The sequence below is a fragment of the Lissotriton helveticus genome, chromosome 1_2 (assembly GCF_964261635.1).
Source record: "Lissotriton helveticus chromosome 1_2, aLisHel1.1, whole genome shotgun sequence".
In the NCBI taxonomy this organism is placed as follows: Eukaryota; Metazoa; Chordata; class Amphibia; order Caudata; family Salamandridae; genus Lissotriton; species Lissotriton helveticus.
The window spans coordinates 404,590,855-404,605,826 of record NC_136058.1 but is presented as its reverse complement, the minus strand read 5'-3'; the positions used below and the strand labels follow the sequence as shown (position 1 = coordinate 404,605,826).

General features: G+C 48.5%; 1 long non-coding RNA gene across 2 annotated transcripts in view; it reads right to left on the bottom strand.

Moving 5' to 3' along the window:
• Positions 1–14,972, bottom strand: part of LOC144807969 (uncharacterized) — a 56,572-nt gene that overhangs the window by 27,587 nt on the left and 14,013 nt on the right. For both annotated transcript variants that reach the window (XR_013606543.1, XR_013606544.1), the window contains exon 2: positions 73–142. This is a non-coding gene — a long non-coding RNA (uncharacterized LOC144807969). The remainder of the gene's footprint in view (positions 1–72; positions 143–14,972) is intronic.

Genomic DNA, 14,972 nt, shown 5'->3' with positions numbered 1-14,972 from the left:
TCACATTTATGCATAGCTATTATTTATCCCTCACATCCTCCCTTGACTAAACCATAAAGCAAAAACACTTACATGAGTCCTTTCCTTCTGTCCGAGGGACGACGGCGGCCGAGACTCACCTAAGGGACTGAAGTGGAAGATTCTGTGGGAAAGAAAAATATAAAAGAGACAATCAATCATTGTGGTTTCCTGTAATACTAATAAAAAGTGCATACCAAGAAATTATTCAATGCAGTGTGCTCCTTCGTGACCGACTCTTCTAGAACGGGGAGCTACATACTCTCCCTACAGGGAATGGGAGACAGACACACAGACACACACACGGGAAAGCATTGTAGGAAAAAGCTACATACAGTTGTTCTATGCTTGCATATGTACATTGTTTTAGAAAGATGGTGGAACTATTTATTTTGTTCAATGTGCTTATACTGCTAATTACTTTTATCTGATTCTATTATCATTGCAGCACATAAACTCTATACAAGAATTACGATGGTTCTATTAATAATGAAAATGCTAATGTTATGTTATTTTAATTTGATTTCGCACATGAATTACCCCTAAGCAGAAACTACTTTAAGGAGAAATTTAGGATTGGTACGTAGTACCACTCTATCTTTGTGAAGTTGAAAGAAAGGCTCTTGTATAGGTAATGCATGAAGTTCATCAACTCTCCTTAGTGAGGTTATCGTTATGAGGAAAGCAACTTTCCATGATAGGAATTGTAACTGACATTTGTGCATTGGTTCAAAAGGCGGGCCCATTAGCCTTGTAAGGACTATGTTTAAGTTCCACTCTGGAGCAGGGGGAATATTTGGCGGTATAACCCTTTTTAATCCTTCCATGAAGGCTTTAATCGCTGGTACTCTGAAGAGAGATAGGTGCTGTCTATTTTGTAAGTATGCAGCTACGACTGCCAGGTGTAAACAAATGGACGTGTAAGTTAATCCACATTGCTGTAAATGCAACAGTTAACAAATGATTCTGCACAAACGCATCAAGATGATTGATATTGTTGTTGTTACAATAGGAAACAAAACGTTTCCATTTGCTGCATAACATACTCTAGTAGTAGGCTTTCTAGCTTTCTTGAGAATATTCATACAGTCTGGTTGTAGTTGTAAATAACCAAACTCTATGACTTCAGGAGCCAAATCGCTAAGTTGAGTTCTCTGGGAATTGGATGTCCGACTTCCCCATGGATCTGAGTGAGGAGACAAGGTGTGAGATGTAGCTTTTGATGTGGAACCACTGAGAGTTCTAACAGGGTGGTGTACCAAGGTTGCGAGCCCATGTCGGGGCTATTAAGATCAGTGTGAGGGACGTTTGTCTGAGTTTCCGAACAAGTAATGGAATTAGCAGGAGAGGCGAAAAAGCGTAAGCATATATACCTGAGCAAATCCTCCAAAGGGCATTGCCTTTGGATGCTGGTTGTGGGAACCTGGATGTAAAGAATGGGTATTTTGTGTTGTATACTGTTGCAAACAGATCTATCTGTGGAAAAGCCCATTTTTGAAAGTAGGGAAGAAGAACTTCTTACCTTCTCAGACTGTGTCTGCTAAGCAGGGCTGCAATCTGATGGCCTACCCCTGGGAGGTGTTCTGCTAGGAGATAGATTTTTTGGTGAATCGCCCAATTCCAAATGCTTTGTGCACAGCGTGACAGCTGGAGAGAGGGAGTCCCTCCCTGTTTCTGTAGGTAGTACATTGCTGTGATGTTCTCTGTGCGTACTCAGACAGTCTTGCCTACAAGTTGGGTGAGAAAAGCTTTGAGTGCTAGGAACACTGCTATGTTTGTCGGACCACAGCTGTGTACTGTGTAATATTGAAATGGGTACCCCAACCTGTTAACGATGCGTCTGTTGGGAGTATAGTCTGTGGAATCAGGTCTATGGAAGGCCGCCCTTTTGCTAAGTTTTGAGGGTTCAACCACTGCAGAGAGCGATGGGTGCGACTGTCTACCAACACTACATCGGTTAATAGACCCTGTGATTGATTGCACTTACTCGATGGACATTGCTGCAGAGGACACATGTGAAGCCTTGCATGAGGTACGATTGCAAAGCAGGATGCCATCATTCCCAGCAGCAGCATGAAGACTCTGGATGGTAATGATTGGTTGGGTTGAAATTATAATAGTGTGGCCTGGATATTGTGAATCCGGGCTATATTGGGAGTGGCTAGAGCTTTGAGAGTGTTGATGGAAACTCCCAGATAAGATTGCACTTGTGCCGGATACAGGTGAAATTTGTGTGCATTTATTGTAAAACCCAACTGGTGAAGTAGGTGTACTGTTGTCTGAGTGTGTAGTATACAGTTTTGGTAAGTGCTCGCTTTGATAAGCCAGTCGTCCAGGTAAGGGAAGACATGTAAACATTGTGTTCTGAGATGAGCAGCTACTACTGTGAGACAGTTGGTGAACACTCTGGAGGCCGCGGTGACGCCGAATGAAAGTACCTTGCAATGTTCTTGTTCGCCTGCTATCATAAACCTGAGATATTTGCGATTAGCGGGATGAATTGGAATATGAAAGTAGGCGTCTTTTAGAGCTAATCAATCAATCAGGGTACTTGTAAGCGCGCTACTCACCCATGAGGGTCTCAAGGCGCTGTGGGGGGAAGCAGCTCTTTTCAGTCGAAGAGCCAGGTCTTGAGTGTCTTCCTGAAGATGTTCACGGAGGAGGAACATCTGATGTCGATTGGAAGCTTGTTCCAGGTCTTGGCCAGGTTGAGAAGGCTCTTCCACCTGTTCTGGCTTTTCTTCTGCATGGGGTTTCAACGAGGTCGGCGGATCTGAGGTTTCGCTTGGGTACGTTGAAGGAGATCCTTTCGTTGATGTATTGGGGGCCGGTGTTGTGGAGGCATTTGTAGGCATAGGTGAGTTTCTTGAAAGTAACTATCTTCTCCATGGGGAGCTGGTGGCGGTTACGCAGGTGTTGGGTGATGTGTTCGTGTCAAGGGATGCAGCGGACGAGTCTGGCTGCGGTGTTCTGTATGGTTTGGAGTTTGTGGAGCAGAGACCTGTTGATCCCGGCGTACAGGGTGTTTCCGTTGTCCAGTCTGCTGGTTATGAGTGTGTGGGTGACCATCTTCCTTTTTTCGGGGGGGGGGATCCATTAGAAGGTCTTTCGGAGGATGCAGGGCGTGTTGAAGCAGCTAGAGGTGATGGCGTTGACCTGTCGGGTCATGGAGAGGGAGGAGTCGAGGACGATTCCAAGGTTTCGGGCGTGCTCCATGGGGGTTGAGGGCTGCCGAGGGCGGTGGGCCACCAGGTACTGTCCCATGCAGAGGGGGAGGGTCCAAGGACGAGGACCTCTGCCTTCTCCGCGTTGAGCTTCAGCCTGCTGCTGCTCATCGAGGATGCAACGTCCATCATTCCTTCACGGAAATGGAGTCTGGTGGTGACGAGGTCCTCGGTGAAGAAGAGGATGAGCTGGGTGTCGGTGGCGTAGGATACTATGCTGAGTCCATGCTGTTTGACGATGGCGGTGAGGAGGGCCATGAAGATGTTGAAGAGCGTGGGGCTGAGCAACAATCCTTGAGGTATTCCGCAGTTGATTTCCGTAGGTTTGGAGAGGAAGGGTGTCAGTCTGATTCTTTCGGTTCTGCAGTGAGGAAGGAGCGGATCCAGTCGAGGGCGGTTCCCTGTATGCCGGTGTTGTGGAGTCATGCGGTTAGTGTGCGGTGGGAGATGGTGTCAAATGCAGCAGAGAGATCAAGTAGGATCAGAGCCGCGGTGTGCCCTTGGTCGAGGAGGATGCTGATGTTGTCTGTGACAGCGAGTAGAGTGGTCTCGGTGCTGTGGTTGCTGCAGAATATGGATTGGGAGGGGGCGAGGATGGAGTTTTCTTCAATGAATTTTGTTAGCTGGGCATTGACGATCTTCTAAGTGACTTTGGTCACAAAGGGGAGGAGGGCGATGGGTCAGTAGTTTTTGAGGTCAGTGGGGTCCGCAGAAGGCTTCTTGAGCAGGGGTCTGACTTCTGCACATTTCCAGTTGTTGGGGACGGTGCCGGTCTTAAAGGCGGTGTTGATGGTGCGTCGTAGTTCTGGGGCGATGGCGGCTCTGTGGTAGATGTGTGACAGGCAGGGGTCCGTGGGGGCTCCTGAGTTGATGCCTTTCATGGTCGAAGTTGTGTCTTCGGTGGTCACTGGGGTCCATGAGGAGACAGTAGGCTGTCTGGCATTGCTGGGGAGGGGGTGGTTCCGGCGTCAGGTGTCTGGTCATTGAAGTGGCCGTAGAAGCCCTTGATTTTCAGATGGAAGTAGGATTCAAGCTTGTCGCAGAGGTCGTGAGAGGAGGTGATGCCCGTGCTTTTGCTGGGGGGTTTGGTGAATTCCTATATAGACTACTATTGGGTGCATTGATTGGTGGTTGCATCTGGTGTTTCTATTGGTTTAGGGTTAGTGTTCTCATTGGTTGGTTATTTGAGGGTTCTGATTGGTTCCTGGATCAGTGATTCTATTGATGTAGAGCTTCGGGTTAGTGATCTGATTGGTGGGTAGGTTTAGGGTTTTGGATTAGTTCCTGGGGCTAGGCTTTTTATTGGACGTAGGGCTTAGAGTTTCCTGTGCGATTGGTTGTGTAGTCTAGGGTTAGGACTAGTGCTAATGTTAGGCTTTCTATTGGAAATAGGGCTCAGGGTTTCCTGTGTGATTGGTTGCTTAATATAGGGTAGGGACTAGGCCTAGGGTTAGGATTTCTATTGGAGATAGGGTTTAGGGTTTCCTGTATGATTGACAGGGAACAGGGTTGGGACTTGGGTGGGGGTTAGGCTTTCTATTGGATGTAGGGTTTAGAGTTTTGTGCCTGATTGAGTGCTTGGACTAGGGCTATGATTGGTTGTAAGGTCTTGGCCTCCTATTGGCCCTAAGGTTCAGGATTAGTGTTCCGATTGGATAGGGCTAGGGTTCCCATTGGCTGAAGGGGTCAACTGACTACTAGGGATATAAAAGGCCAAGGCCAAGGCTACGGGAGAGGATGTAGCCTTACGGCTAGAGCGGTTGACCTCGAAGCTGGAGAACCAGGTTTGAGTCTTGGCAACAACGCACAACATCCTGTGATTCTGGGCAAATCACTTAATCTTCCTTTGCCTAACAAAATGAATGTGTCCTTGTGCAACGAAATTGGTGCTCATGTAAAGCGCTCTGCTACCTGATATCTGTGGGTCTAGTTCAGGCTATATAAAAACAAAAAAAAACAAAAAACTATGGTGTCTCACCTGTGCATCGCGGCTGAGGGTGAGATGACAAGGGTGAGTGCCTGTTTGAAGCTGGTCGGGACTAGGGTCAGAAATGCTGCCCATTTCCCCATTCATCAGCACACACCCAACCCCATCCATGACCAGAGTAACACACACACACACCAAATGTACTCCACTCATGGACTACAATCTAACCCTATGCACAATCCAATTTCTCAGCACACACTACTAAACCACACCTTTATACCCTTCTATCCCAGCTACCACACATTTCTACCATCACCTGCCAACAGTACATGACTCTATCCTACACCACTAACCAATCCACCCATCACTAGCTGTAGGAAAGTAGGAACTGCTTCTTATGGTGTGCCGCTCGCAGCCGTGAACTGTGGCTGATAACTGACCTGTGCTAGCTGGGAGCCTTCCTTTGCCACACGGACGCATTTCGTCAACGGGGCTGAACGGACTCTGTTACTGCGGGACTGCGAGGACCAGAAGGTAGAGCGTCTCGTGACACGACGCACCTGGTGCCTCTTCCCGCCACCCGCCTCTCTCGATATAGCTACGCCCTTTACTGTGACTCGCGGGACGCTCGCGGGTATATCCAACGTCTTCCTCAAAACTCTCAGGATGCCAAAGCAAGTCCCTGCCAGATGTTTCATCTGTTGCTCGAAAGATATTTTATTGTCGAGCCATACCCCCAGATTTCTCACTGCGTTACTGGGGGGCGGTAGGGGACCCAGCTCAGAGGGTCACCATGCCGGGGTCCATACTGATGGGGCCTTTCCCACAATCAGAACCTCCGTCTTATTGCCGTTGAGCTTGAGGCAATTACTTGCCATCCATGCGGCAGGCTGCTGCATACACAAGGTGAAATTCGTGGCAGCCAGCTCCTTTGATTGTGTCAGGGTTACGACCAGTTGTCTGTCGTCTGCATAGGTCACGGCCCTTACTCCAAAAGAGTCCGTTATTTTTGCCACGGGAGCCACATACAGATTAAAAAGAGTCGGGCTCAAACTAGACCCTTGCGGCACTCCCTGTTTTAAACTGATGCTTTTAGAGCAAAATGACCCCTATGCTACTTGAAAGCTTCGATCAGACAGGAAGGATTTCATCCAATCCCATGCTTTACCTACCACTCTTCCCCTCTTCAGACACTGTAGCAGTGTGTGGTGGTCTACAGTGTCGTAGGCGGCACTGAGATCGAGCAAGATCAGTGCCGCCGTTTGACCCACGTCAGCATATTTCCTTAAAATCTCAGTTGATACCAGAAGTGCTGACTCTGTTAAGTGGAGGGCGCGGAAACCCGATTGTGTGGGGTGGAGTAGTCCATTTGTCTCAATATGAGCAGACAAATGGTTATTCACTACCTTTTCCGCAATTTTGGCAAAGTACGGCAGGAGTGAAATGGGTCGTAAGTTCTCAAGATGTTCAAAGCTCAGGTTGGGCTTTTTCCTCAAAGGAAGGACTACCGCCTCTTTCCATGATTTAGGCACCTGCCCTGAATCAAAGGAGAGTTCCAGTAAGTCTCTAATGGAGGGCTCAAGAGTGTCCAAACTATCTCTCAGTACCTTAGGCATGTGGTTCAGTGGGCTCCTAAATCAAGCTTTTGAACTCTTCATGAGAGCAAATGAGCCCATTCGCACCGGAATCCCACTGTTCGCACGGAACTTCAGCGTGAGCCCCTGCCGCCTATCTCCTTGCACAGCAAGCATCAATTGATCTGGAAGACCATCAATGCGAAGCTCCAGCCTGACCGTCTGCGACACTCGGCCTGCTCTTCGTGCCATGTCCACCACTGCCATCAATACTCTCCTTACTCCCTGCGACCCTCTCCAATGCGAACAGGGCTCTTGGCTCAAAACTTGAGAGGCTAAACCTTCAGCGGGACTAATCTGGGGCTCTGTCTAATTCGCGCTCCATCGTGATCAGCTTGAACTTTTGACTTTGACCTGGCTCAGCATGACCAGATTGCCTAGGTTGGCACTTTATGTTATGTGGGAATTAAGAACAATCTGCACAAGTGTGATAAAAGAGCTAGGAAATGTAGATAGGTAGAAGAAACCGGCATGGAGTGAAATCAAGAGTAGCCAGCTTGGTATCTGGCAATATAAATACATATTGTGTTATGTAATCTCCCCCTTTTTGTACAAATTAAAATTAGGCCATATCCTAGGTTGCTCAAGGTGTACATGTTTCATTCAATGTCGCGGAAGCAGTGCCCCTTTAATTAAAATGCTACATTTAATTTATCGCTACAGACATATTGAAGATATGAGAATTAGAATTCGGAATTATGAAAAAGTCAAAGTGAAAAATAAAATAATGAATTGTTAAACCAAGTACCTGGTTGAAAAGATTTAATTTGTAGCTAATGTCTGAAATTGTGAACTTTTCTGAAATCAAATATTGTAAAGGTGTTCTGATATCTGAATTGATTGATTCCCTAATTATGAATACAATTAAATCATCAGCTTCAGATTGATTCACTCAACTTTAATGCTCTAAGACCTCCTTTTCTAATCGGGTTCCAGCCCTCTGTCTTGGCGCAATTTTAACAGACTCTAAATAGACAGGTGAAAAATGGCCATGACCATATTTCAGAATGTTGGATATTGACTAATATGAAAGAAAAATTTATTTTGGTCATTAGAATTACAAAAGACTCAGGAGGTGCTGTTCTAAGTCATAACATGGTCCGTGGCATTCTGTAGTTTGTTGTGTAATGTGATTTTTTAGGTCGAGGACCGTAGGCTGCGCTTGCGCAGGTCGGTCCGAAGATTTATTGATTTTTAGTTAGGGGGCTTGAACCCGCCCCTCTTCTCCATTGGCTGGCCTCGTGAATGCTGGTCAGCCATTGGAGGAGAGGGGCATCACTCCATTTAAGCCCCGTCTTTTTCGGATTGGCTGGCGTCTTTTTTTTTCGTTTCCTTTCTCGCTGCGACGTCATCATGAAAAAACACGCCCCCCAGTCTGAAAAGGACGGGGCTCTTTCACGATTTTTCCTCCTCCTTCCCCGTCTCTTCCCACCTCTTCTTTAATTAGTAATGCAGTGCTAAAAAATAATATGAAAATGAAACCGGTTGATTTTTCACTGTTTTGCTTTAGAAGCGGAGCGGGCCGACTTTTCACGAAATCTAGTTTAATCTTTCACATTTTATAGGCGGGGAAAACGCTGTCTACGCCTCTCCTTAACATGTTACTTCAGAAAAAGTAGAGCAGATAGCTTTAATCTATCTTTTACCAGGGTGCAAAATCGTTTTGGAGTGGAGCAAATCCTATCCAGTTCCTATGAAGGAGACAGAAAATAGCGCAAAGGAGCATTTGCTTTGAGTTTGCACCGCTGCAAGGCGTGTGTATGACTGGGTTAATTTCGGTCTTGTTTCCGCCTCATTTCTTGCCCCCTCTTCTTTCTTTAGACCGTGCAGCTCCCCCTTCTCCCTCGCAGTGCTGTGAAGCGGAGTTTGGGTGGTATAAAGCGCCTCCAGCTTGCGCGCGGTTCACGGGGGTGGGGGGCAGTAATGTGTGGTCAGCCCGGGTCCTATCTGTGCCTGTGCCCTGGGCACCACACCCAGGCCGCCTTTCACGCGGTGGCAGTTGCCTCCCGCCCGTCTTTAATAAAACTATCTGGTGGCCCCAGACCCGCAGGGGCCCTCCATGCCCAGGAGTCAGATTTTCACAAGCCCCTTTGTGCGCCCCCAGTCCTCTCTCGCTTTTTTCAGACCTGCCCTGGATTGCAGCCCCTAGTTCTGCCCAGGCTCCGGGGCAATGCCTGGTTCATGCACACGGAGCCTTCTGGGAGACATGAAGATAGGCCTGGGACTCTGAACGGCGGGCAGGGCTGGGGCGGAGTCACATGCACCTCTCAGAGTCCGCATCGCACCAACTCGCCCTCCTTGTCTTGACCTTAGAGCTGCTCTCCCCTCCCTCCAGCTCGCCTGCTCTGGCGACTTTTCTTTTCTCTGCCCCTCCACCCACTCTGTGGATCTCTGTTTCTACCGGTCGGCGTAGCTCTCACTGTACCTTTCACTCCCCACCCCCTTCTTACCTTCTGCTGGCCCCAGACCCGCATGGGCCCTCCGTGCCCAGGAGTCAGATTTTCACAAGCCCCTTTGTGCATCCCCAGTCCTCACACGCTTCCTTCAGACCCGCCCCAGATTGCAGACCCTAGTTCTGCCCAGGGTCTGGGGCAATGCCTGGTTCATGCACACAGAGCCTTCTCGGAGACGTGAAGATAGGCCTGGGACTCTGAACGGTACTAGAACACGGTCACATTGGATGTCTATGGCAGTATCTATATACTACTTTCAGCCATTTAGCCAAGGCTACTCAGCATCTAAATTTGTAGTTCCTTTCGCAACAAATTCTTACCTTGGATCTATTGGTTTTGCCTGTCGGAAGTTCACACTTGGATGGATGAGTCAGCTCTTAAGCTGAATGGCTCGAAGACAGAAATAATGCTGTTAGGGAGTAAAATCTCTTCACTCCCCCTGACCAGCTGGCCGAGTTGCATGGGAGACCTCCCTAGCTTGAAAGAGGTGATCAAGAGCTTGGGGGTCTGGTTAGATCAAGATTTATCGTTTAGGACCCATGCCAAGAAAACTGCAGGAGTGTGTTTTGCCCTGCTGCGGTCAGCTCGCAAAATGTTTCCTCTTCTGCCTGTAACATCAAGGAAGCTGTTAATCCAGGGTCTGATTACATCAAGACTGGATTACAGTAATGCAATTTTTTTGGGCGCCCCGGAATCCACTTTGAACAAACTCCAGCAGGTCCAAAATGCGGCAGCAAGGCTGCTCTTGGGCATCCCCAGGACACAGTCTGCCAGACCTGCTCTAAAGGCGTTGCACTGGTTGCCAGTGCGGGAAAGAGTCAAATTTAAAGCACTCTGTACAGCCCACAAAATCCTCCTGGGGAAGGGCCCCCCAATACTGAGGAAATTAGTGGTCCCATATAAAGCGAGCAGAACGCTGCGCTCTGATCAAAAACACTTTCTCTTAGTCCCCATTGTTAAAAGGGCCCGTACCGGTGGGAGAAGGTTTTCAGTTAACACAGCGAAGCTGTGGAACTCGCTTCCTTTTGAATTGCGTGCCGAGACTTGCACTTTGCGATTCCGCAAATGTCTTAAAACTCACTTGTTTCCTGCTTGACTGCACTAATCTTGCCATTTTTATTATCTGATGGTGTCTGGAAAAGCGCTGGGATGCCCAAGGGTAACTGCGCGCTATATAAAATTTTAAATAAATAAAATAAATAAATATTTGTTGATATTTGCCACTTAACTATCTATTCTCCTAAAATGTAACTGACAGCATGGAGATTATCTTACCGGGTGCACATCTCTGGCGAGAAGACTCTAGATAGACTCTCCCCACCCCCAAAGACATTGCATCATAGATTAGCAAATTTTGCAGCATCAAAAATAAAACTTTGCAGCACACAATTGAATTTTATTACTTCAAAATTGTTTGTTTTCAGCCTTTAAAAATGGAAGCTATTCGAGAAAAAGTATTAGGTTTGAAATAGGCATGTTTAAGGTTAATGGAGTCGTTTTTTTCTTTACCTTTCTTACTTGAACAAGCTGTTGTTTGTACTACCCATTGCTGAGCCTGAGGGGCTAAAAGGAAATGCTGTATAAGTCAAAAGAAGTTGGCAGCGGTGCACCACGCTGTTGTATGAATTTCACTGAGCTGTAATATTATATTGCTTATGAAAATCCACATTGCAATGCATTTCATGGAACAAAAACACAGCATTGCCAAACTCAAGTTCCTAGTATTAGAGACCATTGAGAAAAAAGAGCGTAAAGACAATAACAAGACACTACTGCAACGTGAAATAGCCTGGATATATTGCCTTCAGGCCATGAAGCCCTTTGGGCTCAACGACAGGACTGAATTTAGCTGCTTTCTGTAAACCACCACGTCGGTGGGGATCTAATGTATAATGATTTTCTGCTGCCTAGAATGTAATTAGTTATTGTATCATAAGTGGTTTACTTATTGTTTGGATGCTTTGTCAACATATTTGCATTTTCGTTTACTGTCACACACTACCGACACTCACTCAATATGGCCGCCGTCCCTTTAGCCCGTTTTTTATTGTAACTACACACGTGAGCACCGCTGAGCCTACCAGGAGCCCTTCACCTGTTTCCGGGTTGGTGTTTATAATCCTCACCGCCTCACCGCCCGGCTAGCCCTTCACCTCCAGGGAAGGAATCGACGCTACGCGTTCAGAACCAGTTCCCGTAACTCGCTCCAAGCAAACTTTCCAGCAGTCTAAATGTAAGTCGGCATCCTGCCTGCAGTCATCTTTCTTTGAGCCTGTGCCCCGAAAGGCCAGCAACCCCACTAACTACGGTCTATAACTTTTTCATTTTAGTTGACGAACGTGCCCATGCCGATTCATGTAAGCAGACTTGTTGTGCACTGCGGTGCATGTTTCACAGCACACCGATATCTGGCACATCACTCCTGTTGAACCGAGCACTTCACCACGTATCACTCACCACATGCGCAAACGTGCGAATGCATCCACCTATTTTGCATGAAACCCTAATGTATAGACTATCATTGTTATTTATCTGAATGTTGATATGATGGGCAATATTGTTTATTTTCGTTTTTAGAGCTCCTAGACAAAGGGCTAACCAGCCCGAAATGCATCGGAGCGGTTAAATACTTTGAGAAACAAGTATCAAGTAATAATACACATGGATTGTTTGACAGACAGATTTAATATTAAAAAAATATATTACAGAATTAACTTTGAAAAATAAAAATAAAAGCTATAACAACGTCACTTGCACAGAGTTTTCTATGAAGAACTAAAGGTGTGCCCAAGGCAGGGATGCACTCATAATCGATGTGTGCACATTTTTACACTAAAAGGAAGTGCTCCCATGGAGGTCACCCCATATGCTCTGGGGCTCTGTGTATGTGTGTGTGGCTCTGTGTGTGTGGGGGCTCTGGGTGTGTGTGTGTGGGCTCTGTGTGTGTGGGGGGGACTCTGTGTGTGTGTGTGTGTGTGGGGTGGGGGCTGCGTGTGTGTGTGTGTGGGGCTCTGTGTGGTGGGGCTCTGTGCGTGGGGGGCTCTGTGTGTGTGGGGGGCTCTGTGTGTGGGGGGGCTCTGTGTGTGGGGGGGCTCTGTGTGTGGGGGGGCTCTGTGTGTGGGGGGGGCTGTGTGTGTGGGGGGGGGTTCTGTGTGTGGCTCTGTGTGTGTGTGTGTGGCTATGTGTGTGTGTGGCTCTGTGTGGATAGCTTTTTTTGTAGGTGGCTCTATGTGTGGGTGGCTCTGTCTGTGAGAGGGTTGCTCTGTGTAGGTGGCTCTATGTGAATGACTCTGTGTGGGTGGCTCTGCGGGGGTGGCTCTGTGTGTGTGTGTGTGTGTGTGTGGCTCTGTGTGGATAGCTTTTATGTAGGTGGCTCTCTGTGTGGGTGGCTCTGTGTAGGTGGCTCTATTTGAATGAGTGTGTGTGTGGCTCTGTGTGGGTGTAAATACAATAGGTCATGCATTTGCGAGTGATTAAGCTATTGGCATTGTAAATGACAATGCCATTTATTTAACGATTAAGCTAATTATTGGCAATGTAAATGACAATGCCATTTATTTATGATTTAAAAAAAAAAAGAGGTCATGAGCAATGCCAATAGCTCTACCTTTAATAATGCAGAGACCGGGGGAGGATCTTGGCGGGCATCCGTGATGGCCGCGTGAGCACAGCGCTCTCCGGACCCCCGCCACTCCCGGCATGATATCCTGAACATATCCTGATTAATTACGAGGACTCTTGTAGAGGAACCTGGGCTGATCTTCCTGCTGTTTTTGGATCTCGAATTGGACCAGGGGCACCGAAGATACGTCGACTCGAACTTTCGGGGCCCGCCCTGGTGGTGCGCCCGGGTCTTGGTGAGGCTCTGTTGCCGTGTCTGAGTTGAACAACAGCAGCAGGGGGATTCGACTTGTGGGTCCCCCTCATAACTTTCGGTTTCGATTCTGCCTCAGACTACGTCTTCCTGCAGAGATGTCTGGCCGTTGTCGGGTCCAGCGGCGCGAGGTTGCTGTTGCGCCTTTTGCCTGCTTCGCATCCTTCCAGACTGGTTCACACCTCGATGTGCCCTCGCTGCTGATTTTTGGCTCCAGCGCCCTGTCCTCCTGCTGCCATTTTCACCAGGTCGCGTGGGTCCCTTGGGAACGCGGTCTCCATCATGGCTGGCAGAGGGGACCAAGAGAGGCGGAAGACCAAGACGCCCCTTCGCGGGGGCCCGGTCCAGTCTAACATCATGGACCGGTACACACAATCGAAGGGGTCCCCTGGAGCCGCCTTGCCTGGCCCGAGTGCAGTTGGGCACCCTTTGGAGGCTTCGGCGGAGCCGTCCTTGCAGGACATCATGGGCGCCATTTCTGGCATGAGAGAAACCATCGGCCAACAGTATGAAGCTCTGGCCCACAAAATTGATACTGTGGCCATTGATGTGAACTTGATTCGGGCCGACCTCTCTAAAACCAATGAGAAGGTGAAGTCATTGGATCTCAAGTCATCTAGCCTCACGGCCGACGTCTCGGAGATACAGACGGAGATTGGCAACCTCAGAAAGGTGAATGATTTCATGACCCGGCGCTTGGAGGATTTTGAAAACAGAGCACGGCGTTGCAACGTGCGTGTGGTTGGCGTTCCGGAAAATCCTGACCCACATTCTGTTGATCTCCTGGTTGAGGACTTGATACAGAACTACCTTTCTCCATCTGGATTGAGCAAATTCTTTGCGGTGGAACGTGCCCATCGTGTTCCGGGTGGCCAGGGCAAGCCGGGCGCCCCGCCGAGGCCCATTGTTGCAAAACTCTTTCATTATAGGGACCGAGACGCTATCCTGCAGGCATCGCGAGTTAAGGGCCCGGTGGCCTTCGAGAATGCCACGCTGAACTTTTACCCGGACTTCTCACAGCTTGTGCAGAGACAGCGTATGGGCTTCCGTGGAGTCAAGAAACGTCTCCGGGACTTGGGACTGCGATACGCTATGCTTTTTCCTACCAGGCTGCGAGTTGAGTACAATGAACGGACCCTTTTCTTTGATCGGCCTGATTCCGTAAATGACTGGCTGGACTCTCTGCCGGACCGGCCTAATTGGACTGAGCCCACCGAACACCCGGGTGGTGCCGAGGGTGGTGTAGAGAGCTGAACTTATTGTCTATGCCCCTGTCTCCGTGCCATGTGAATTCTTCCGGGGTTCCATGCTTAAGTGGCTCTATTTTCGGTGTGCTCTCTTCTCTCTTTATCTCTGTCGGGGTGGCGGGTGGGACAGGGCCTTTCCTCCTCCGGGGTCTTTTTGTAGAACGGGGGTTTTTGGGCGACAGGCACACTGCATGTTGGGGTGGCTTTTTAGCTTACTGCAGGGATGCAGGGTGGGGGGTGTTTTCTTGGATGTTGGGGGGTGGGTTGGTGGGGTGTTTGAAGTTTGTGTTTTGTTTTTTCAAGGCGACTCTATCATGCTAATGGAATTTCAATGTCATGCTCATTGGGGGATGGTTCCTGCATCACTCTGTGGGATGGGGGGTAGCGGGTTGAGGTTTATTTCGTGGAATGTCAATGGTCTGGGGGATCGTATAAAACGGGGGGTGGTGTTGCGATGCCTGCGACGTTTGTCTCCCGATATTGTTTTTCTGCAGGAGACCCATCTAGTGGGCAATACTTGTCGTGCAATGAATAGGTGGGGCTATCGCCTTGTCGCGCACTCAGGGTTTACTACGGGTTCCAGGGGGGTGGGCAT